This window comes from Bos mutus, chromosome 3 (assembly GCF_027580195.1).
Source record: "Bos mutus isolate GX-2022 chromosome 3, NWIPB_WYAK_1.1, whole genome shotgun sequence".
Classification (NCBI taxonomy): Eukaryota; Metazoa; Chordata; class Mammalia; order Artiodactyla; family Bovidae; genus Bos; species Bos mutus.
The window spans coordinates 99,665,153-99,687,423 of NC_091619.1; the positions used below are offsets into that span (position 1 = coordinate 99,665,153).

The following is a 22,271-nucleotide window of genomic DNA, read 5'->3' on the forward strand; positions in this document are numbered from 1 at the left end:
TAGAAACGTGGCCGACTGGAACGCTTCCGGTCTGTGCTAAGCGCAAAGCAAGCCGGCTGGCAACCCAGTATGAAAATTACTGACCGCGCAGAGCCTGTCACCCACCTTGCCTCCCAGGAGCTCGCCGGTTTCTTGGACTGCCTGGGGTTCTGGCATTTTCCCTCGGCGTTGGCATTTCCCTCTGCGTTGCGCCATCGCGCAATGAAAAGAGAGTGCACAGCTTTGTGACCTTGGGAGTCGCTTAATTCCTCTGCACTCGTTTCTTCAAAGTGGAAACTGTAATGGTACCTGCGTAAACGAAGTGCCAATAATCCATGTAAAACATTAACACGGTGCCTTTTTCCATTAAACGAATTAGTGGTGTTAATTGCCTTTGTTCATTAAGTGCTAAGTACGTACCAGACACTGTGCTGAGCGTTGAAGAGATCAACCAGACAAGGCAGAGCTTGCCAGGGTGGCTGCCAAGATCGTGTGAGGTGTGGACCCTCACTTGCACCTCCTCTGATTGGGTTGTCTGTGGATCGGGATCCCGTGGGACTTTACTGGAGCCCAGCTTTCTGAAACTTCACTTGTCTGGGAGCTAGCTGCATTAGTGTGGGTTCCAAAGAAGTTCAAGAGCACAGCCCCGAGCAGGTAGCAACTGGAAGAAGTATCCCACAAGGGAAGAAACTTGCTGATCTTCTTGGAGAGAGAGAGAGAATCGAAGAACAGAAGGTCCTGAGGAAGGGCAAAGGGACAGGGGAAGCAGCTCCTAACTTCAGCCTCTGCAAAATAGCCTGCAGACATGGAAGACCCTGCGCATTGGGCATGGGAGATGGAGTGGAGCTTGTAAGGCAGGGGTCCCCAACCACCAGAATCTACTGCCTGATGATCTGAGTTGGACCTGATGTAATAATAATAGAAATAAAGTGCACAATACATGTAATGTGCTTGAAGCATCCAGAAACCACCCCCACCCCCAATCAGTGCAAAATTTGTCTTCCATGAAACAAGTCCCTGGTGCAGAAATGCTTGGGGACTGCTGTTGTAAGGTATTAAGGAGACCAGACCCCAAGCCAGGGTCTTGTCAAAACTCTAGGACGAGCAGATAGCCCACACAAGTGAGCTATCAATGTTGTATCCTGTTCTGACTTGCGTAGGGAGAGGGGTAGGGAAAAATTGCTGCTGCAGCCACAAACCTAGCTAGATCCCCAAAGTTTGGAGAACTGGGCCTAGAGATATAAACCTTGCCCTGCTTCTGAGGCCTAATTCCTGAGTGAATGCTCTGAGCTCTAATCAGTTTCCAGGGGAAGCCAGGGTCTTGCAACAGCAAATGCCCACAGGGTAAAGGAACAGTCCTTGGAGCCGGAAGTGGACAAAGCAGTGGGAAAGGGTCGTGCACCTCAGCCTCAAACACTTGATTCTGCTTGTAATCAGTGTTGCATGATTATTTGTTTAAGATATATCTCTCCTGATAGAATAATTCCTGTGAGGACAAGGATGTGGTATACCAATGTGTGTCCATGATAGGTGTTATTCTAGGCTTTGGGAATGCGCTGGGTGAATGAGATACAAATATTTCCCAACAGGGCTCATATCTAGCATATGAACAATAAAATAGATAGTGTAAGTTTCATAGGGACAAGAGCTATGAAAAACATTAAATAGGGTAATAGGATAGGGGACTAAATGTAGTGTGGTCAGGAAAAGTTTCTCAGGGAGCTGAAATCTGAGCTGAGGTTTAAATGATGAAATCAGCCACAAAATACCTGGGGAAGGAGTGTTGCAGACATGAGGAATAACAAATGCAAAGTGTTCCTTCCTAAAATGGAAGGAACACTGTATGTTGAAGGGACATAAAGAAAAGAGGCTGGTGTGGTGGTCGTTGGGTAAGGAGGGGAAGAATAGGAAGACTTAAGATCAGAGGTAGGCACTAGGGGCCACAGTTTGGGTTTTATCCTAAGAGGAATCATTTATCTTTCTGTCTTGGAAATGGCCAGGTTTCTTCCCTTTTCTTGGAATGCCGCCTTAGCTGCTGTCATTAGGAAATCCCTCAGAATGATTGGTCCAGAGCTTCTCATTCCTTGGGGAAACTGAGTCCAGGATTGGGGAAAAGGGAATGAGAGAGGGATGCCTCTCTCTTGACCCTTCTGGGAGCCACTGCCACACTTCCTGTATCACACTGCAGGTGACAGTGGATCTCTCTGCCAGGCCCGAGGGGAGCTTACTCTCTGGTGCCCACCCAGCTGACCCTCCCCAGAAACCCAGCATCACTTCTGAAGAGACTCTTGCAATGCAGTGTTCTATTGAGGGGCCTGGGAGAGGGATTTCAGGTTGGGGTGCTCTGGGGCTGCAGAGTCAACTTTAACAGAGTTTTCATTCAACCCTGAGAGCCATATGAAGCCGCTGAAGGGTATTGGGGGGGGGGTGCGTCATGGGGAGGAGAGTTGGGAAGAAGGTTGAAAACAGTCAGATTCATCTTTAAGAAAGATCACTGGTGGCTTGCTGGTGCAGGGAACTGGAGACAGGAGAACAAGGTGGGAAGCAGTGGTAGGGTCAACTGGAACTAGGAACTGATGGGATGTGGATGTAGGAGGCAGAATAAAAAGGGATCCTAGAGGCCCATCCCTCTTCAGCCTGTCTGTTGACAGCTCAGCTAGAAAATAGTAGACTGGCGCCCCCGAGGGTCTGGCCTGGCTCAGTCCTTCCTTCCCTCCTCTCTCTTCTCTCTCTCCCCTCCACCCCTCCCCCTCCTCCCCCTCCTCCCCCTCCTCCCCTCTCCTCACCAAGACCATGCACTCCATAAGTGTGGCAGTGGATTTTCTCATCTTCTGGGCTCTCCCAGCAAGCGGTCATGTGTCCTGTTTTCAGGGGCTTCTTAGAAACTGTGGGGAAGGGAAGATGGTGTGTGCGTGCTGTGATCAAGATCCGGAGCCACTCCATCTGCCCTGGTCTTGCTCAGGCGAATTACGAAGGACGTTTTCCAACTAATAGGACAAATTTCCCACGTTTTGAAATGGGCAAAGAACATGATTAGGAAATTCACACAAGTGCAACAGCCAATAACCATACAGATAAGCATTCCATCTTACTGGGATTCAAAGAGTTGAAGAACTGAGAGCTATCATGAGAAATCATTTTATGACTATCAAATAGCTAAAATTTGAACATAATTGTGATACCTATTTTTGACAAGGGTGTGGTTGAAATAGGTGCCATATTTCTATATACTGTTGGTGGAAATGTACATTGACTTGATTTTGTTCATTAGTTTATTCAACAAATAATTGTTTAGTATTTAACTGTAAAGTGAAAGTGAACGTGTTAGTCACTCAGTAATGTCCAACTCTTTGCGACCCCATGGACTGTATAGCCTGCCAGGCTCCTCTGTCCATGGAATTCTCCAGGCAAGAATACTAAACTGGGTATCCATTCCCTTTTCCAGGGGATCTTCCTGGCCCAGGGATTGAAGTCATTTCCAGGGGATCTTCCTGGCCCAGGGATTGAACTCAGGTCTCCCACATTGCAGGCAGATTCTTTACCTTCTGAGCCACCAGGGAAGTCATTTAGTTAGGCCATTACATGCCAGGCCCTGTGCCTTAAAGGCTCCAGCTGTCCAGAAGGAAAATGTGATTACTGCCTTCAGCTGGTACATTAAGAACTGTGCACTTCATCGCGTGAACATTGTACCTCAATATAAAGGACCAAGTAGATGAGAACTGGAGCTGCCTGTGAGGCCTGATCAAGATGACTACCTCTCCAAAGCATCCTGTGCCCCTGGGCAAAAGCCAGTGGGGAGCAGGATTGACAAAGTCCAGGGCAAGGAGCCGGAGGACAGGGGTCTCAGCAAGTCCTGTGTGGTCCCCCTCCAGTTCTAGGAGCAAAAAGAAGATGAAAACCTCTCTGGGATGGCTGGAGGGCACGTGTGGCCCCAACACGGAGCAGTCCCAGGACACTGTGTGTGTGGAGGCAGGGGGCGGAGAGGTGGGGAGAGGGGGGTCGAGCAGGCAAAGTGAGGGGTGGCTCCCTCCTCCCACTGGGATATTCTTGGGAACCCTGCCCCTGTCCCCACCCCCAGAAGTCTCCAGAATTTGCAGTAGATTGAAGAAGCTTCCAACATTCTCCACAAAGGAAAAGATTTCTGTTTTCACACTCACCTACCATGGATTCCAGGATTTGTGGGAGGTATCTCTCTGTACCATTTCAGCTTTTTTGAAATTCTAGCTTTTGCAGGCATCTCCCTTCTCCTTCCCCTACCAGTTGCATGTCATCAATTATCAGCTTTCCTGAGCAGACTCCTGTGGTCTATTTTATGTTATTGAGCTTTTTTAATTTTTTGGCAGAACAGTCTCCTCAGTTGCCAGAACTCTAAGAAATACATATCTTTTAAGTCACTCCGTCTATAGTTATTTCTGTTATAGCAGCTCAAGCTAAGACATTTTTCTTTTTTTCTTTTAAACACATGTATTTTTTTATTTGGTGAGCCAGTCCTTCCAAAATCTGGAGTCTTTTACAGACTTCCTTGTGAGACAATTCTTTTGCTTGTCTACACTAAATAGATAAACAAAAATTAAAGTAAGAAACAAGAGGCCACACCTTGTACCACTCACTTCAAAGAGTTAGAAAGCTTGGTGGCCCTCTTGGGTTTGGAGGCCATACGTACTATATTTGAGCGTGCTGCTCTCGTGTTACATTTATCAGTAACCTGTAGGTTTAGAGAGGAACCTGGCTCCAAAAGATAGGCCTAGTTTGCAGTGCAAGCTGTGTTACTAGTTGGGCCTGATTATCCAACAGACCCAATGTTTTGGACATATTTTGTGACGGAAATCTTACTTAATACCTTCTGCTGCTGCTAAGTCACTTCAGTCATGTCCAACTCTGTGCGACCCCATAGACAGCAGCTCACCAGGCTCCTCTGTCCATGGGATTCTCCAGGCAAGAACACTGGAGTGGGTTGCCATTTCCTCCTCCAATGCATGAAAGTGAAAAGTCAAAGTGAAGTCGCTTAGTTGTGTCCGACTCCTAGCGACCTCATGGACTGCAGCCTACCAGGCTCCTCCATCCATGGGATTTTCCAGGCAAGAGTACTGGAGTGGGGTGCCATTGCAGGCAATTCCAATTGGGGAATCACAGCATGGGCACCCAGGATTCTGAAGCAAGACTCTGATCCCACCCATAAACCACTGGCCACTACTTGAGAAGGAGTTTTTGGCTTACAATGACTGTTGTAGAAACTAAACACTTGTCTGTGAGAGGCCATGAAACCACCCAGTGAGAACTGAAAATTATTTGATCCATTGGACCATAACGTTGGGGATGCCAGCCAGCATTCCATGATAAAACGTAAGGGGTATATGAAGTGAAGTGAAGTCGCTCAATCGTGTCCGACTCTCTGCGACCCCATGGACTGTAGCCTACCGGGCTCCTCCATCCATGGGATTTTCCAAGCAAGAGTACTGGAGTGGGTTGCCATCTCCTTCTCCAGGGGATCTTTCCAACCCTGGGATTGATTCCAGGTCTCCCGCATTGCGGGCAGATGCTTTACCATCTAAGCCACCAGGGAAGTCCATATAAGAAAGCCCAAGGGGTATATAGACCTTTCTTATTTTCAATCACAAGTACTTAGAGCTATGAAGTTTATCCTGAATCCTGCTATTCATTTTATGTTTTCAATATCATTCTAATTTCCCTTGTGATTACTTCTTTGATCCATGGATTGTTTAGAACTATGTTGCTTAATTTCCAAATATTTGGGAGTTTTCTAGGTAGCTTATGATTATTGATATCTAATTTAATTCTATTGTGGTCAGAGAACATATTCTGTATGATATCAAAGCTTTCAAATTTATTGAGACTTGTTCTGTGGCTCAGCATATGGTCCATTGATGTGTACAATGTTTGAAAAGAATATATATCCTGCAGTTGTGGTATACAGTTTTATGAATTTCCATTAGGGCAAGATATTTGATGATATTGTTCACATAATCTGTCTTTCTTGATATTTTTATGTCTATTAGTCTATGGCTGAGGGTTTCTTTTAATCTCCAACTATGATCATGGAATTGTGTATTTCTTCTTTTAGTTCTGTCAATTTTTGTTCCACATATTTTGAAACTCTGTCATTAGGTTATAATCTCTGCTGTAACAAATTTATAATTCTTATAGCTTCCTGGTGAATCGATCACTTTGCCATTATGAAATATCTATCTTTTTAAATATTTATGTTATTTATTTATTTTGGTCAGGTCTTAGTTGTGGCGTGTGTGATCTTCCCTTGCAGCACGTGAGATTTCTCTAGTTGCCCCCTGGCATGTGGGACCTTAATTCTCTGACCAGGGATCAAACCTGCATCTCCTGCTTTGGAAGGTGGATTCTTAACCACTAGACCACCAGGGTGGTCCTGAAGTATCTATCTTTATCTCTAGTCTTTGTCTTGAAATATACTTTAACTCATACAGTCTCTCCAGCCTTCCCAAGCTTACTGTTTGCATGGTATATACTTTTTCCTTCCATTTTATTTCATCTTTTAGAGTGCATCTCTTATATACAGCAGGTATTTGGGTTTTGCTTTTCTTTATCCATTCAAACAACCTCTGCCTGTTAAGACATAAGTGTTTATCGAGGGATGGGTGGCAAAGGAGAAGACACTTAGGCCTGGTCTCATTTGTATCCTTTCCATCTGATGACGAATGCTTTTGAACACTACAGACTTGAGAATGGATCAACTAGTTTCCAGGTTATGGAAGGAAGGTCACCTGGTTGTCCCAGGGACAAGCATGCAGTCTCTGTCTGGGCCTAGTAGTAAGATAAAGCTGTTTCTCAAAGGAGATCAGTTACTTATCAAACAGAGCATGGTTTTCTTCACTTCTGCATTGCTGCTCCTGGGCTTAGTATAGTCTCCATCAGCAAGGTGATTGCAACATGACTGGAATCTGGTGGGTCATGGAGACCAAGCGGCCCATCTACTTACATTGCAGGCTAGACCAATTGGACAGTTTCCTTTGCTCTGGATTCCTCTCAAAGCTAATGGTCTTTCGGGTCAACTCAGTAGATGAATGGCTGGCAAGACATCCAAATATAAAGTGTGCTTCCTCAAAAATCCAAGAAAACCACCAAGTACCCAAATTCAACTACTCTAAGACACCATAAACTGAAAGGTGCACCTTTATTTATATTCCACTATGAAGAATTTTATGAAACATTACCAATTAAACTATAGCATATCATGGATTATAACATAAATTCCATTTCAAAGATATGGAATCACATTCAAAGGTATGTGAATGAACTAAATGCCACTGACTTGTTCATTTTAAAATAATTAATTTTATGTTATATGAATTTTGCCTCAACAACATTTTATTTTTTTAAATATGAATCAGTAAAATATAGCATTCTGTCACTTTCATATGGTAGGAGGGTATAAGGTGAAGCAACTGGTACTTAGGAAAGGACATTGTGATACCGTCTAGAACACTGGCTCTGCAGAAACATCACTCACGTGTATTTTCATGGAATTTACCTTGATTTACCAGAAGGGGTCAACAGAAGGCTTTCATAGAACTGTGTCACTATTTCCTCCTGCTGACAAGGATTGTCAGAAGTCACCCATTAGCCTCAGCAGGGGAAGAGAAGCCTCTTCCACTGGCCGGGGAGACTCAAGGCGGGTAGGATTTTAGATGCTCTGAGTTAGCTGACTGCTTTCTTTTCTGGTCAACACTCTGACATTCACATAACAGAGTGGCAAGGCTGTGAATTTAATTGGTATTATACTACAGTAATCCTCAATATCACACTTTGGATTTGATTTTCAGTTACTATCAGCCCCATGACTGCAAGAGATAAATTATTTTTATGATAGACATAGAAAGTCAATGGTTTGGGACTTGTCTTGAATCAAAATTTTAGGGTATTGAGTTTCACATTCTTGTCTTCTTTTTATTTTTTTGACTCTGTTCAGAAAGAAATTCCTCTTTACTGTGTTCACGAATCCCTTATTCCCTCCATACTGTTCTGTGGCAGAGGCCACTTAGTTCACCAACACTTTGCCTTCATCGTTCATTCAAGTGATAAGTGATTGCAAGTGATAATCAGTTGCAGCAGGTCAAGGGCTACCTTTAAGATTACCTGGATTTTCACTGCCCCAAAATAAATACCAAATTTTTGCCTGTTATGATACCAATTTCTTTACCAGTTAAAGCTCATAGTTCCGAGTTATGTTTTCCAGTTTTTAAAAAAAGTAGCCAAAATTGTTCCAAAAAGAATTAGAAAACCAAATGGGGCAATAACCATAGAAAAACTGAAAATATTGTCATTGAATGACAAAGTTAAAAGGTAACAGGCTGAGAATTTAAAATAGGTGAGTTCTAGTTGACCTTCAGGGGAAAGATTATTCCTCATTTATAAATAAATAAGTTGACTTTAGAGCATATAAGATGAAATTTCCTCAAGGCAGGAAAGTAGCATGATATCAGAGCCTAATAAAGAGAAAAACACATTTGAAGGATACATAATTTTCACATTATAGAATCTATTTAAGAGAATAAGAAAAGGCTGAACATCCTGCTCACTGGTCAGGGTGCACGACAGGGCAGAGATGGAGGGTAGGTTAGGCAAGGTAAACCAGGCACTAGGCAAAGGACTTGCATCAAAACCACTGAAATACGTTCATGTGAGTGATTTAACTCGAAAAGTCTGATCGATGGATATTATATGGAGTTTGGCAAGATGCCTTCTCCCAAGAGCATGCTGAAAGATGCAGAGATGATGGCACAAATCCTGAAGGACATGGAGATTACAGAATATGAGGTAAAAGTTGTAAATCAGATGTTGGAGTTTGCCTTTCAATTTGTGACCACAATTTTAGATGATGCAAAAATTTCTAAGAGAGTTACTGTTGATGCTCATGATGTGTAATTGGCAATCCAGTGCTGTGCTAACCAATCTTTTACCTCTCCTTCCCCGAGAGATTTTTGTATTAGACTTTGAAGAAAGAAATCAAACTCTTTTGCAATCAATCAAGCCATATTCAGGCCCTAGATTGCCACTTGGAGAAGGCAGTGGCAACCCACTCCAGTATTCTTACCTGGAAAATCCCATGGACGGAGGAGCCTGGTAGGCTACAGTCCATGGGGTTGCAAAGAGTTGGACACAACTGAGCGACTTCACTTTCACTTTTCACTTTCATGCACTGGAGAAGGAAATGGCAACCCATTCCAGTATTCTTGCCTGAAGAATCCTAGGGACAGAGGAGCCTGATGGGCTGCCGTCTATGGGGTCACACAGAGTTGGACACGACTGACATGACTTAGCAGCAGCAGCAAATTGCCACTTGATAGATATTGCTTGGCTGTTCCAACCTATAGACTTTAATCTTTACCAAATAAAGACATATACTCTGCAGGTAGAGTAACAATTCCACAGGTAAATGTTGGCTCAGTTGTTGGCATACCAAGTACTCCCACTCCAGTCACCCAATCCCACAAATCATGTCTGTTTCAACTAAGATCAATTATTTACCAGCTAAGCCACCAGGGAAGCCCTCAACTAAGGTAGGGACTCCAATGTCCCTCACAGAGCCAAGGTGTACAGTACAGATTCCTGCTTCACAGTCCCCAGCTGTAAAAGCATCAGTTCTTGCAACACCAGCAGTTCACCATATTTGGATTAATCCATCATTAATAGTGTCCAAAACCACTATTATTACCACTAACATGACATGATCATAAAAGACTTCCAATGAGTCATCAGATCAGATCAGTCACTCAGTCATGTCCGACTCTTTGCGACCCCATGAATCGCAGCACGCCAGGCCTCCCTGTCCATCGCCAACTCTGGGAGTTCACTCAGACTCACGCCCATCGAGTCAGTGATGCCATCCAGCCATCTCATCCTCTGTCGTCCCCTTCTCCTCCTGCCCCCAATCCCTCCCAGCATCAGAGTCTTTTCCAATGAGTCAACTCTTCACGTGAGGTGGCCAAAGTACTGGAGTTTCAGCTTTAGCATCATTCCTTCCAAAGAAATCCCAGGGCTGATCTCCTTCAGAATGGACTGATTGGATCTCCTTGCAGTCCAAGGGACTCTCAAGAGTCTTCTCCAACACCACAGTTCAAAAGCATCAATTCTTCGGTGCTCAGCCTTCTTTACAGTCCAACTCTCACGTCCATACATGACCACAGAAAAAACCATAGCCTTGACATAGCCAAGTAAGATGGTAGGTGTTGCAAGAGGGCATCAGAGGGCAAACACACTGAAACCATACTCACAGAAAACTAGTCAATCTAATCACACTAGGACCACAGCTTTGTCTAACTCAATGAAACTAAGCCATGCCCATGGGGCAACCCAAGATGGGCGGGTCATGGTGAGGAGATCTGACAGAATGTGGTCCACTGGAGAAGGGAATGGCAAACCACTTCAGTATTCTTGCCTTGAGAACCCCATGAACAGTATGAAAAGGCAAAATGATAGGATACTGAAAGAAGAACTCCCCAGGTCAGTAGGTGCCCAATATGCTACTGGAGATCAGTGGAGAAATAACTCCAGAAAGAATGAAGGGATGGAGCCAAAGCAAAAAGAATACCCAGCTGTGGATGTGACTGGTGATAGAAGCAAGGTCTGATGCTGTAAAGAGCAATATTGCATAGGAACCTGGAATGTCAGGTCCATGAATCAAGGCAAATTGGAAGTGGTCAAACAAGAGATGACAAGAGTGAATGTCGACATTCTAGGAATCAGCAAACTAAAATGGACTGGAATGGGTGAATTTCACTCAGATGACCATTATATCTACTACTGTGGGCAGGAATCCCTCAGAAGAAATGGAGTAGCCGTCATGGTCAACAAAAGAGTCCGAAATGCAGTACTTGGATGCAATCTCAAAAATGACAGAATGATCTCTGTTCGTTTCCAAGGCAAACCATTCAATATCACAGTAATCCAAGTCTATGCCCCAACCAGTAACGCTGAAGAAGCTGAAGTTGAACGGTTCTATGAAGACATACAAGACTTTTTAGAACTAACACCCCAAAAAGATGTCCTTTTCATTATAGGGGACTGGAATGCAAAAGTAGGAAGTCACGAAACACCTGGAGTAACAGGCAAATTTGGCCTTGGAATACAGAATGAAGCAGGGCAAAGACTGATAGAGTTTTGCCAAGAAAATGCACTGGTCATAACAAACACCCTCTCCCAACAACACAAGAGAAGACTCTATACATGGACATCACCAGATGGTCAACACCGAAATCAGATTGATTATATTCTTTGCAGCCAAAGATGGAGAAGCTCTATACAGTCAGCAAAAACAAGACCAGGAGCTGACTGTGGCTCAGACCATGAACTCCTTATTGCCAAATTCAGACTTAAATTGAAGAAAGTAGGGAAAACCACTAGACCATTCAGGTATGACCTAAATCAAATCCCTTATGATTATACAGTGGAAGTGAGAATGAGTCATCAAACAAGTTAAAAGAAAATGTGAAGGTGATATTGATAATGATGATGGTGATGACAATCATTTATAATCTGGCCTTAATGCATGTAACATGTATACTTGGTCTTGAAACCATTGTACTGAAATTAAACACGCACATGATGTTTTCAAGTTGTTTTAGAAAACTTCAGTAGTAGTTAATGAGTACATATAGTTACCATAGTTTTCAATTAAGATGTTAGATTTTCTTTAATAGGACTAGTAATCGTTTCTCAGCAGCCTTTAAGTATAAAAAACAAGTTGTCATTAAAGAAAGAAAGGAAGCTAGAAATGAGAAGAAAAGAAAGAAAAAGATGGAAAGCCACACAACACATTTTACTGACTGGCATATCCTGAAGCCAAAGCCAGGTAAGGGCAAGAGAAAAAATATATGTACATGATCCCACATAAGAGCAATGAAGCAAAAATCTTAAATTAAATCTTAAAAGTTAAATCCAGCAGTGTATTGAAAGAGTAATTCATCAAGCTCAAAGAGGATTTATCCCAGCATTGCTAAGATGGCTCAGCATTAGGTTATATATCAATTTAACTTATTATATTAATAAATAAAAAATTTAAATGACTGTCTTAAATTCAACATCCACTAATGATATAAAAGAAAAAATTTCCTAGCATGTAGAAAAAGAACAGCTTTAATTTGATGCATTGTTTGTTTTTAATAAAACAATGATAAAAACTTACAGCAAATGCCATACTTAATGGTGAAGTAATAGACACACATTCCAATTGAAGTCAGAAACAAGACAAGAATGACTTTTATCACCGCTACTATTCAAATGGTATCATTTACTTTCTCTAATTCAAAAAGAGAAGGAAAGCAATAAGAGGTATAAACATTAGAAAAGAAGAGGCAAATTGTGATTATTTGCAAATGACACTATCGCTACATAGAAAAACTCAAGAAAATCAATTGACAAACTATTAGAATTAATAAGAAAATTCAGCAAGGTGACCACATACAAGATCAACGTAAAAAAAAAAATCAATAGCTTTCCTATATACCAGCCATAACCAATTAGAAAATGTAATAGAAAATAAGATTCTATTCACAATGGCAGCAAAAACTATTAACCACCTAAGAATAAACCTAAAAATAAAAATTACTTTGGCCCCTTACAGATAGTCAAAAATTAGGAAACCTCAACCTAATTAATCACATGGATGAAAATCAAGTTGAAAACTGTACAATTATACAACAGCTAAGAAAAGTCAAGAAGAGCTTCTGGAAAAAACACTAAGTAAAACAAGAGACAAAGGCTATTTCCTAACTATGATGAAGAGTCTTTTATTCTCTTTTTCTGAGAAACTAAGTTCAGTTCAGTTCATTTGCTTAGTCGTGTCCGACTCTTTGCAACCCCATGAACCACAGCACGCCAGGCCTCCCTGTCCATCACCAACTTCCGGAGTCCACCCAAACCCATTTCCATTGTGTCAGTGATGCCATCTCCATTGTGTCAGTGATGCCATCCACCCATCTCATCCTCCGTTGTCCCCTTCTCCTCCTGCCCTCAATCTTTCCCAGCAGCAGGGTCTTTTCAAATGTCAGCTCTTCACATCAGGTGGCCAAAGCATTGGAGTTTCAGCTTCAACATCAGTCCTTCCAATGAACACCCAGGAATGATCTCCTTTAGGATGGACTGGTGGATCTCCTTGAAGTCCAAGGGACTCTCAAGAGTCTTCTCCAACACCACAGTTCAAAAGTATCGTGCTTTTGAACCCCCAGTTCATGGGGTCGTAAAGAGTCGGACATGACTGAGCGACCGAACTGAACTGAACTGAAGAGCAAACATCATATTAAATGGTTTAACATTAAGTATACTCCCATAAAGACAGAAACAAGGTAGGGACCATTGCTATCACTCAAAATTGTGTGTAGGAGTCGGCGCTTGGAGGACCCAAGAATATCTAAAGCCATGGGGAAAATGGTGGAAAATTCACCATTGCCAGAAAGAGCAATTTATGGCTTGGTTCTTTTCTTAAGCTCCCAGTTTGGCTTCATACTGTATCTTGTGTGGGCTTTTATTCCTGAATCTTGGCTAAAATCCTTAGGCTTAACTTATTGGCCTCAAAAGTATTGGGCTGTTGTTCTGCCTGTGTATCTCCTCATTACCGTAGTCATCGGTTATATCCTCTTATTTGGAATAAACATGATGAGTACCTCTCTACTCGACTCCATTCATAGTATCACAGATGACTATGCCAAAAATCAACAGCACCAGAAAGACCAAGAAGAGGCCATCCCAGCACTAAGAGATATTCCTGTTAGTGAAGTAAACCAAATGTTCTTTCTTGAAGCCAAATAACTTTACACCAAAAACTTAACTGTATGTGGACTAATACCAAACATTTATTATAAATTTTTGACAAAGATTTCAACCATACTAATTTATACTGTCTTTCTGATTAATATCCAGTGTTGAAATGTAAAAAAAAAAAAAGTAGGTTGAACTTTTATATTAAGTTCTAATAGTATTACAATGTTATCAATAGTAGTTACTAATGGACAGAATAAATACTGCATTACCATATGGTTAAAAAAATTGTGTGTAAACATGAAAGAGGTGATTAAAAAGTGAGAGCAACAGCTTCATACAGCAGATCTCATTTCAGAATCTGGGAGTACCACACCCTCCCCCATAAACAAGACCTCATGCTTTGATTTCATATTACATAATAGAATGGAAATTGAAACCTCACTCAGAGGCACAGATTGATCAAAAGGGGTTTATTTGCTTCTTTCCCTATCAAAGTCTTTGCCAAGTACTATCAAGATATTATTCATACTCTTCCTGTCCTCTGCTTGTAGGAAAGAGTTTTAAATTATTCAAACAGTCCTGAGACCCACCAAAATCTGAATGAGAGTCTTGTTGGGTAGAGTATTCTTGGTTGTAAGTTTTTGTCTTCATCACTTTAAATATGTTGTGCCACTTCCTTCTGGCCTGCTGAGTTCCTGCTGGAAAGTCAGCTGATAACTTTATGGGGGAATCCCTTATATGTCATTTATTATTTTTTCCCTTGTTGTTTTTAATATTTTCTCTTTATCTTTAATTCTGGTCAATTTGATTACTATGGGTTTCACCATGTTCCTCCTTGGGTTAAACCTTAATGGGACTCTCTGCACTTACTGGACTTGGGTGACTGTTTCCTTTCCCATCTTAGGGAAGTTTTCAGCTATTATCTCTTCAAATGTTGTCTCAGGCCATTTCTCTCTTCTCCTTCTGGGACCCCTATAATTTGAATGTTGGTGCGTTTAATGTTGTCCTGAGATCTCCTAGACTGTCTTCATTTCTTTTTATTCTGTTCTGTGGCAGTAATTTTCACCATTCTGTCTTCCAGAGCACTTATTCATTCTGTCTCATTTATTCTGCTCTCGATTCTTTCTAGTGTATTTTTCATTTCAGTTATTGTATTTTTCAACTGGTTGTTCTTAATATTTTCTAACTCTTTGTTAAAAACTTCTTGTAACTTCTCTCCATGTGCATCTATTCTTTTCCTGAGTTCTTTGATTATTTTTACAGTTACTGTCCCTGAACTCTTTCTTGGGTAGATTGTCTAGCTCCACATCACTTTGTTGTTCTTCTGTTTTATTTTGTTCCTTCATCTGGAACATAGTTCTTTGCCAACTCATTCTGTCTAAATTTCTATTTGTATTTTATGTATATGGAAGGTTATTTATGTTTCTTGACCTTGGAGAACTGCCCTCTGTAGGGAACATCGTATTTGTCGCCTCTCATCACGCAAGAGCCAGGGATCAGCTGGTCCCAGGGTAGGTTCTGAACTGCATTTGTAGACTCAGTTCTGAAGGCTGAAGGATCGTAGTTTTCTTGCTTCTGGTGGCTCCCTCCTGGTTGGTGAGGCTGGTTCAGAGACTTGTGCAGGCTTCCTGGTGGGAGGGGCTGGTGCCTACCCACTGGTGAATGGAGCCGGGTCCTGGGCCTCTAGTAGGCGGGGCCATGTCAAAGGATGTGTGTAGAGGTGGCTGTGGGCTCAGGAAGTTTTTAGGCAGCCTGTCTGCTGGTGGGTGGGGTTGTGTTCCCACCCTGTTGGTTGTTTGGCCGAAGGCACTGGGGCCTGACTGGTGGGGCCAGGTCTTGGTGCTAATTCATTCCAATTCCAAAAGAGGGCAATGCCAAAGAATGTTCAGGCTACCACACAATCGCGCTTATTTCACATGCTAACAAGGTAATGCTCAAAATCCTTCAAGCTAGGCTTCAACAGTATATGAACTAAGAGCATCCAGATATACAAACTGGATGTAGAAAAGGCAGAGGAATCAGACATAAAATTGCCAACATCCACTGGGTCATAGAAAAAGCAAGGGAATTCCAGAAAAAAAAAAATCTACTTCTGCTTCATTGACTATGCTAAAGCTTTTGACTGTGTGAATCATAGCAAACTGTGGAAAATTCTTAAAGAGGAGGGAATACCAGACCACCTGATCTGCCTCCTGAGAAACCTGTGTGCAGGTCAAGAAGCAACAGTTAGAACCAGATATGAAACGATGAACTGATTCAAAATTGAGAAAGAAGTATGTCAAGCCTGTATATTATCATCCTGCTTATTTAATTTATACGCAGAGTACCTCACGCAAAATGCCGGCTGGATGAGTTACAAGCTGGAATCAAGATTGCCAGGAGAAATATCAATAACCTCAGATATGCAGATAACACCACACTAATGGCAGAAAGTGAAGAGGAACTAAAGAGCTTCTTGATGAACGTGAAAGAAGAGAGTGAAAAAGCTGGGTTAAAACTCAACATTCAATAAATGAAAATCATGGCCTCTGGTCCCATCACTTCACGGCAAATAGATGGGGGATAAATGGAAACAATGAGAGACTTTATTTTCTTTTGCTGTAAAATCACTGCAGATGGTGACTGTAGCCATGAAATTAAAAGATGTTTGCTCCTTGGAAAAAAAGCTATGACAAACCTGACAGTGTATTAAAAACCAGAGACATCACTTTGCCAACAAAGCTCCACATAGTCAAGGCTGTGGTTTTCCCAGTAGTCAGGTACTGATGTGAGAGTTGGATCATAAAGAAGGCTGAGTGCCAAAGAATTGATGCTTTTGAACTGTGGTGCTGAATAAGACTCTTGAGAGTCCCTTGACTGCAAGGAGAGCAAACCAGTCAATCCTAAAGGAAATAAGTCCTGAATATTCATTGGTAGGACTGATGCTGAAGCTGAGAGTCCAATACTTTGGCTATCAGATGTGAAGAACTGACTCATTGGAAAAAACCCTGATGCTGGGAAAGATTGAAGGCAGGAAGAGAAGGGGACGATAGAGGCTGAAATGGTTGGATGCCATCACTGACTCAATGGACATGAGTTTGAGCAAACTCTGAGAGTTGGTGAAGGACAGGGAAGCCTGGTGTGCTTCAATCTACGGAGTCACAAAGAGTCAGACATGGCTGAGAGATTGAATAACAACAACCCAAGCAAGATATCTGCCTCCAACAAGAGTTCAAGTAGATGAAGACTTCCTGATATTTCTGTCACCAACTTTTATGACTCCAGAGAGAAAAACAGACATCTTCTCCCTCCCCAGAAGACTCCCCAAGACCAGCATGTAGGTCTGGCTCAGGCTCCAATGAAGTCACTGCTTTTCCCTGGGCTCCTGGGGTGCACGAGAACTTGCATGCACCCTGCAAGAGTGGAGTCTCTGCTTCCTCCAGTTCTGTGGCACTCCTGCATTCAAGCCCCATTTAACTTCAAAGTTAAATGCTCTGGAGGGTCCTCCTCCCCATACCAGACCCCCAGTCTGGGGAGCCTGATATGGGGTTCATAGCTCTCACTTCTGTTGGAGAACTTCTCTAATATAATTATTCTCCAGTTTGTGATTCGCCCACCCAAGGGGTATGGGATTTGATTATATGATGAGTGCATCCTTCCTACCATCTTGTTGAGCTTCTTCTTCATGTCTCTGGATGTGGGATGTCTTTCTTTGGTAGGTTCAAGTCTTTTTTTATCAGTGGTTGTTCTGAAGTTAGTTTTGATTTTGGTGTTCTTGTGGGAGGAGGTGAGCTCAAGGTCCTTCTACTCTGCCATCTTGTCTCCTTTCCAAGTCAAGAGAAATATTTTTTAAAACAAAGAGAGAGATGACTATATGGTAAAATAGTTTATAATTAAAAACTTATTTTTACCAATGCTATAAATGAGGCTTACTCACATATTACATGAAAGGATTTTTGAATTGTCAAACGAAGCAAAGTCCAATCCTATGTTATTTAAAAACACACCTAAAACAAAGAGATTAGAATGCTTAAAAATAAGAGAATGGATAAATTTATACCAGGCAAGATGTAAAACACAAAACAGCAAGGGTCATGATGTTGGTATCTGTCAAGATAGAATTCTGACCAAAAGACTTTAAAAAGAAAAAGGAGGGCTTTAAGAAATGTTAATGGCTAATTTAAAAATGGAGATATGTAGTCAATAACAGAGTCAGCTTCCACTGAATAAAAACAGAAACACATTAACAAAAGAAAAGATTGATACATTAAGCTCATTCCAAGACAAAGCAAGTGGATAAATTATGAATAAGGATTTAGGAAACCTTATCCAGTGCTATTGAAAATGTGGTTACAGACTGCTGCCAATTCATGAACTGTGGTTACCAGATGCAGTGAGATAAGAAGCTTGCTCCAGAATATAAATCAATGCACTACTTCCTTCATTTGGAAAGTCTTGCCACCAAAAAAGAAAAAAAAAATCAGCTGAACTATTGTATGCTTAGTGACATAGTAGACTGGCTGCTTTGAGTATCACTGACCTAAACAGCATAATCAGTATGGTAACTCTTACAAATTTATGTCAAATTCGGAATACCTATATTAATGAATATACCTCCTTTTGAAGTACACATGGAATGTTCCTGAAAATGGACATCTTAAGACATAAAGAAAACTGGCAACAAACATTGATAATTAGAAAAATGCAAATCAAAGCAACAGTGAAATATCACCTCATACCTGTCATCAAAAAGTCTACAAATAACAAGTATCAGAGAGGATATGGAGAAAAAAAGAATACTTGTGCACAACTGGTGGGAATGTAAATTGGTGCAGCCACTATAGAACAGTATGGCACATCTTCAAAAAACTAAAAATAGAGCTACCATATGATCCAGCAATTCCACTGTTGGGTATATATCTGGAAAAAAAACAAAATGCTAATTCAAAAATATACACGCACCCCAGTGTTCACTGCAGCACTATTTACAATAGCCAGGAAATGGAAGCAACCCAAGTGCCCATCAACAGCAAATGGATAAAGAAGATGTGATATATATGTACAATGGAATATTACTCAGCCACAAAAAAGAATGAAATTCTGCCAGTTGCAGCATCATGGATGGCCCTAAAGAATATTGTGCTTAGTGAAATGTCAGACAGAGAAAGATAAATACTGTATGATAAGTGGAATCTAAAAAATAAAACGAATGTATGTAGCAACAGAAAAAGACTCACAGATATAAAAAACAAACTAGTGGTTACCATTAAGGAGAGGGAAAAAGGGAACAGCAAGACAGGGTATGAGATTAAAAGATACAAACTATTCTGTATAAAATAGATAAGTGACAGGTATCAGGAAATTACAGCCATTATCTTGTAACAACTTTTTGTTGCTGTTGTTCAGTCGCTCAGTCGTGTCTGACTCTTTTCGACCCCGTACACTGATGCAGCACACCAGGCTTCCCTGTCCTTCACTATGTCCTGAAGTTTGCTCAAACTTGTGCCCATTGAGTCGATGATGTCATACAACCATCTCATCCTCTGTTACCCCCCTACTCCTGCCCTCAATCTTTCCCAGCATCAGGTTCTTTTCCAATGAGTCAGCTCTTTTAGTGGAATATAATATGTAAAAATACTATGAATCACTATGCTGTATACCTGAAACTAACATAATATTGTAAATCAACTATACCTCAATTAAAAGTAATAAAATAAAATAATGTAAAAAATTTAAATGCAAATAACAGGCTGTGTTCTATGAGTACAATGCTAGATATTGATGATAACAATAAAGTCTCTGCCACTTGGAAAAAAGTTTTAATACACATACTTTTAAATGATTCCTTCGATGAAGGAAAAATTAAAAATTTAGAACTCTTGAAAATACTACTGCTAATAGTGTAAACATTACATCTGAATAAATGGTCTATGGCAAAAAAAGAGTTATCAGAGGAAAATTCATTATGTTGGATATCTTTATCAATGAATATGAAAGTAAGTAAATGAAACATTGATGTCACAAAGATAGAAAAAGATCAAAGAAAACCAAAGTAAAGCACAAGCAAAGAATTAATAAGAGTGAAAAATTAGTGAACTGATAAAACAGAGTAAAAGTAATACAGAAATCAAAAGGCTTATTTGAAAACACTAACAATGTACACAAACTATTGAATAATTTAATTTTTAAAATAAAGTATAAAACATACAAACTAATGACAAGCCAGACAGGGCCATCAAAACAGAGCCTATTAATTTGTACAGTTTTATGCAAATAAATATGAAAATCTTGATGAAATAAATAAGATAACTGAATGCCACTTAAAGCATTCTAGAGCATAGAAGAGGAAGAAACACTTTCAATTTCTTTTTGTGGAGTAAATACAACATTGATAGTAAATGAATAAAAAAAGGTAAAATATTAGTAAGCATATATTAATAACACATTAAATAAATACATATAACTAGATGGGATTTATTTCAGGAATATAAAGATCATTCAATACTAGGAAATCTGTTAACATAATGTATCAAATTTATGTACCTAAGGAGGAAATGATAATCTCCGTACATATTGAAAAGGCCTTCAACACAATTCAAAGCCCATTCATGTTAAAGACTCAATAAAAACAAATTGAGGGATACTTCCTTTACAATATCTTGGCCCCAAATTAATTAGTGGGCAAACCCTAGAGGCTTTCCTACTGGTGATATAATTAAAAAAAAAATTTTTTTTTCCTCAGATTCCTGGCACAGAACTTCAAAAATCCTTGGAATTTCCTGAGTGATAGGGGTGTCTTGTTACTCATAACAACCCCCTTGATACTTGAATTTATAAACTCAATACTTGAATTTATATCAGCTCAGTTCAGTCGCTCAGTCGTGTCTGACTCTTTGCGACCCTATGAATCGCAGCACGCCAGGCCTCCCTGTCCATCGCCAACTCCCGGAGTTCACTCAGACTCACGTCCATCGAGTCAGTGATGCCATCCAGCCATCTCATCCTCTGTCGTCCCCTTCTCCTCTTGCCCCCAAACCCTCCAAGCATCAGAGTCTTTTCCAGTGAGTCAACTCTTCGCATGAGGTGGCCAAAGTACTGGAGTTTCAGCTTTAGCATCATTCCCTCCAAAGAAATCCCAGGGCTGATCTCCTTCAGAATGGACTGGTTGGATCTTGCAGTCCAAGGGACTCTCAAGAGTCTTCTCCAACACCACAGTTCAAAAGCATCAATTCTTCGGCGCTCAGCCTTCTTCACAGTCCAACTCTCACATCCATACATGACCACAGGAAAATCCATAGTCTTGACTAGACGGACCTTTGTTGGCAAAGTAATGTCTCTGCTTTTGAATATGCTATCTAGGTTGGTCATAACTTTCCTTCCAAGGAGTAAGCGTCTTTTAATTTCATGGCTGCAGTCACCATCTGCAGTGATTTTATATATAAACTTGATACTTGAGTTTATGCTAATGACAGGTTTCATGGTGATGATTTATAGCAGAGAGGGGTTTGGTAGCTTCAGGATGAAGGCTGGGGCCAGAAGAACCAAACCACCTGATTAGAGCATTGTAACTTTCCTATGCTCAACTTCAAGAAGCGGAGAGGGACTGGAGATTGAGTTCAATCACCAAACTAGCGATTTAAAAACTCAGGGCCAGCATGCTAAGGGAGCTTCCTCAGCTGGGAATATCTTAATAGTCTAGGAGGGTAGTATCTCTTCCTCTAGCTGTTCATTAATATCCTTTGTAATAAAATGGTGTAAGTATAGCACTTTCCTGAGTTCTGTGAGTGGATCTAATGAATTTTCCACTTGAAGATGTTGTGGGAAGTCCCAAATTTGTATCCAGCCAGGCAGAAGTGTGGGTGGGCTGGGGACCCCCAGGACCTGCTGTGGGAGCAGCCTTGTGGGACTGAAAGCCTTAACCTGTGGAATCTTCACTAACTGTGGGTAGCTGGTGTCAGAACTGAATTGAATTGTAGGGCACACAGCTGGTATCAGACAAATAGTCTTGGAACTCATCGCAAAAATCATAGAGAAGACAAGGATGTCCACTATTTTAACATAAGAGAAAACAATTAGAAACTAAGAATGGAAAAAGAAGAAGTAAATTTATGTTCATGTGCAAATGATATAGTTGTAGGAAACTTATGATAAGTGGAAAATTTATTCCTATGAAGAATAAATGTATTTTGTCAAGTAGCATGTTATAAAATTAGCATATAGAAATAAAGAGCTTTGTAACCACTTGGAAGAAATAGTAATCACTTGTAAAAAATAAAGGAAAAAGAGAGTCCTGATTCCATTCACAACAGCAAAAGCAAAATGAAATAAAATGCAGACACAAATTTAATGAGAATTGTGTAATGAGGATTGTGTAATAAGGTGTAATTCCCCACCAGGGAAGCCCAAGAATATTGGAGTGGGTAGCCTATCCCTTCTACAGGGGAACTTCACAACCCAGGAATCGAATCAGGGCCTCCTGCCTGAGGAAAACTATAAAATATTCCTACAGGACAAAAAGTAGATTTGAAAAAATGAGAAAACATGCCATATTATTGATCAGAAGA

General features: G+C 40.9%; 2 pseudogenes; both read left to right on the plus strand.

Moving 5' to 3' along the window:
• Positions 1-8,691: 8,691 nt before the first annotated feature.
• On the plus strand, positions 8,692-11,504 carry LOC102282311 (transcription initiation factor TFIID subunit 9-like; annotated as a pseudogene).
• A 1,891-nt stretch (positions 11,505-13,395) lies between these two features.
• LOC102284837 (phosphatidylinositol N-acetylglucosaminyltransferase subunit P pseudogene) lies at positions 13,396-13,776 on the plus strand (annotated as a pseudogene).
• Positions 13,777-22,271: the final 8,495 nt, after the last annotated feature.